This window comes from Morone saxatilis, unplaced genomic scaffold, assembly GCF_004916995.1.
Source record: "Morone saxatilis isolate NCDOM2014 unplaced genomic scaffold, NCSU_SB_2.0 Contig22, whole genome shotgun sequence".
Taxonomy (NCBI): domain Eukaryota; kingdom Metazoa; phylum Chordata; class Actinopteri; family Moronidae; genus Morone; species Morone saxatilis.
The window spans coordinates 4,824,345-4,828,826 of NW_023339785.1; positions in this window are offsets into that span (position 1 = coordinate 4,824,345).

The following is a 4,482-nucleotide window of genomic DNA, read 5'->3' on the forward strand; positions in this document are numbered from 1 at the left end:
GCTCCATGAACTGCGCGCGCAACTTTCCTTGTGCTAGGTGGAGCGGGCCTGGAGACACCCGCACTCAGGGACCTTGGTGGCGGCACGCGGTTACTGCTGTCCCCAGCCACAACACAACTATCCGATAATCGGACCATGGTGGTGAACCGTGAGGCGCCGCGGTGCTCATTAACTTGTTGTTCTCACATTCTGTACGAGTGGATCAACCTGTGAGTCCGTTCCTCTTTGTCCTGGGGTTCTGGGGGCAATGCGGGCGCAGGGGCCTCCGTCACCTACCGAGGGCCTCGTATATGGGGGGGCACTCAGTGTTTGGAGAGCGGATGGCCCTTTGATTTGGTCCAGGGGGACTACGAATGGGCGGCATGCCTGGAGCTCCCCTCGGGGCGTCAATCCGACCTCTGCCGCTCTCTAGGAAGCGTGCCTTCGGATCACGCGACTGAGTGAACCGCCGGGGCGGGTGGTGCCAACTGTGTGGAACTTTGGAGCCTCAGTCTGGGGGCGATCGACCACTCTTCCGACCACTTCCACCTTTGTTGGTATTCTTTTTGTTGTGCTATGCAACCCGCCCCCCCTTTCTCCCGCTGATTTTAACTGCCCAGAGTTGGGGGAGTGAGAGAGGCGAGGGGAAGTATGACATATAGTATAATGCAGTGGAGGTTGTTTAGGTGACTATTCATTCAGATCGAAGCCAAATACTCATGGCATTAACTGCAAACACTACCAGTGGTCCTTTGAGGTTGGAAGACGGGGTTGATTTAATGATCCCCAGGTCATCTATCACATCAGACCATTAATGTGGATAACTCTATCACTAGTATTATATGTACTGACTCGGATTCCTATTCACACAACTCATCTTATATATTTATGGTGTTCATTAGTCTGGCCAGCAGCAACTGCTTGTAATGTTTATACATTGTGGTATGATATTGATTTGATAGGTGTATAATATTAGCAACCGTTGTGCTTTTATATAGTTTCGAATGGTTGTTATGTTTAGGGTTGATGTCCAGCACTGTTCATTCTCTGTACTAACATTGACTAATATTTCTATCTTATTATCCTTTATATGAGCGGCTTTCATATATAGTTGATTTGTGTTTTTTCTGGCGGAGTATCTCTCGGGGAAAGCAAATTGACTAGCAACCGGCAGAGACTTTTGTGGACCGGTCTTCCCCATTATCCACGACAAGGTCCTAAACTGGTCAGTAGCCTACCAGACGAACTAGTCTCCCTCCTCATGGTTACATTGTGTATGACCTGAAGTTAAGACAACCTTTAAAGCTACCGCGCGGCGCACGGAGAACGGAAGCGACGCGGATCCAGAAGGGACACTAAAGGTGCAGGCTGCCTCACGTTAGTACTGCTGCTATTCGCGCAGCCACCAGAAAACGGAATGTGTCACGGGAAACCAGAGGACCAAAAAGTAGCGCAAATAAAAAAAAAAAAGTAAAAGAAACGAAAAAAAACAAACACCCCTTAAGGTCAGCACTGAGACACGACGTGAAAGTATACGCGGCCAGAATGCTTGCTGCTTTGGGAGAAAACGCACCGAAGCGAGTTGTCGGAGACAAACTTCCTCCCGCTACTAGAGAGACAGCATTATTTGGGAGGAAAACAGCTTTCATTGTTGAGGACTCAGTGGGGCGGGGAGGCTCACGGATAAACGCTGCACATCTTCAAAGCACCAGTGGCAGCGCGGTGGGAGTTTTGGGTCGAGGCCTTCGTGGAGTTTGATGGGAGAAACGGGGCGGACGCCTGGACCGGTGCCACGAGGCAAAACGACTATAACGAATACAAAACAGAAAAACCATGGCTGCCCGTTGGAGCATGATCAACCTCACATACGTGCAAGCCTCTCGCTGCCTCCGCAAACAAACAAACTCTTATTATTAATTATTATTAGTTATCTATGCTAATATTCCCATAAAACAGGGGCGTCAGGAGGCGCAAACTAATTAAAGTAGCGATGAGCCGTCTCAGATATGAAGACTCCGTGCGCGCTGATAACAACAGGACTCCCTTATAAGAACACACAGAGCCGGCAGTTCAGGGGACACCTTAAAGGACACATCCTAACAAGACCAGGGGAAAACACTTATGGAATTGAAAACATAACCCGCGTGGGGCGAAGGGTGCTGTTTGTCACCAGCAGGCGCACGGAAGGACGTCAGGCATGATAATTCCATCACCAACTTTCATTCAGCCGGATTCCGCGATGATTTAGACCCGCTGCGGTGGGGCTTTTGTTTTGTTGGTTTCCGCACAAAACACACAGCCCTAGAAAGTGACCACGGGATAAGCATTAGGCTTTGTGCACCCAGCGTAACGAAGACGTTTTCTATCGCCACGCGCCGGCACCGGCACATGCTGACGCTAGCACACTGATCGCGGCCCACGCGCAATAACAGTGGAAGTGGATAAAAGCGCGGGGACAAGTGTGGAACAGTCGTGAGATAACGTACCCTCATCCATGCCATGACGTCAATCCGATCCACCAGGCCACGCTAGCGCGAGAGGCCACGCGGGGAGGCGAGGGATCCAAGGAGGGCTTCCACGTAGACTGATGCAGTCTGATGCTCTTCACTGTCAGCCTGTTAATCACGTGGCGAGTATACCACACTTTGCGGTTAGCTTCCCTTTTTCATCGGTTACTCCAGGGGAGTCAGCGCGAGGCTACGCAATGCTCCTCGTCCAGGGGAACAAAGTACCGGGCTCTTGATGCGAGGAGGGGAGGAGGGAAGGAAGGCGCAACGCGAGACTGCTCGCACTTGGAGGCCGATCTTTTTCTTTTTGGGGGGGGAGGGGCGCGACCCGTTATAGCAGTCCGCAGGAGTTGTTGGGAGTAGGAAACTAATAAATACAAATAACTAAGCGTCTCGGGGTGCACAGTACTTATACATTCAGACGTCTCCTGTGCGGCGTGTGTGCGGAGGGCTACAGGTTGCCGGCTGTTTCCGTATTTTCTGCGGGTGAGGGTCGCGCTCACAGGAGTACACGTCGGTGGGGGGGCTCCAGACAGCCGGCGCGCTTCCCCGTTCCAGCTCTGCGGGCCTTGTTCCAGCAACGGGAATTGCAATCGGGAACGCAGGGCTCACGTGTTGCCCGACAAGCCCAACTCCCATTGCCATTCACTCACCACTGAAAAGATCATCGCATCGTCTCTGATCATTGGCAATTGTGTGAAGGCCCGGCCGATAGAGGAATGATGGTGGCACGTAGTTAGGGCGGGGAAGGAGTGGGGAACGTTTTATCTCGGCGTTGGCTCCGGCGGAGGGGGTCAGGGGCGAGAAAAAAACACCCTGGATTTGCCGGTTCTGTGGCGCGCTGTATGAATGGAGATGGTGAAGTGAAGCGTTAAGATGTGACTACATGTGATTAAATAAACGGCGGCCAGTTATTTAATTTATCATCTTTGCTGATTTGTCTTTTTGGGTACACTGAAGCCTCTACCAGACACACAAAGTAAAAGCCCTTTTTCATGACATGTTATCCTCGTTTGGATTAATCATTGTATTTTTATCTGCTTCGTGAAAACTACAACACTCGAAGGACCATATTGTGGTTCTTATGAATGCTAAAGCCTATTCGTAAACATTATAGGTATATTACAGCTTACTCACATGCCTATAATAAATTAAAAGTAGGACATTTTACTTATTTCTGTTTGGTCAGCAAATGTCATAATGTTTCAGTATATTATAGGCGAATCTGGGGAAAAACCTGATCATTTACTGAAGTATGGTGGGCTAGACGGAATGAATGGGCTTCGTTGTACTTACATCCACTAGATGCGGTTTAGAAAATGGAGAGGTCAGATTTCTAAGCAGGTGTTAGTGAGTGAGAGGGACAGCAGGGGTGGTCGTTGCAGCGCGAGAGTGTCAAGTCAGCATAATGTGACAAAGCTGCGCGTTTATAAACTAGGGTTAGGGATCATTAACAGTATCTTCTGTCCTCGCCGTTGCTATTTAATTCACTTAATAACCGGGATCACACAGCACACACAACAAATGTTTGAGAAAACACACATGAGGTGCGTGTATATGGTGCTGCGGACAGTAAACAGCTCTACAGGAATCTTTTAGAGTGATAAGATTACCCCGACCCCAACGCACCGTATGGAAACCACTGTGCGGACAGACAACTGCGGTGGTGATTTTATGGACAGTTCAGGAAGAAAACAGTCACAGGACTGTCTTCCGCTCCGCTCTGCGAATTGTTCCCATTAACGCATTAACGCATCTTACCATGGCAGTCAGGAGGAAACAAAAGTGCCGCTAAGAGCCCTGCAGCGTGCCAATACTCTGTGATGGTGACAGTTGTCTCCATCAAATTTCAAACAGTTCCCACGGCGCTCGAGTTTTGAGGTGGGGGGGGGCGGGTGGACCTGGTGGTTTGGTTGGCGTTTTTTTTTTTTTCAGGGACCACTTAAGAAAAATAGCCCTGCAGCCAGGAAACACTCGTCATTCCCTGCACCCATCT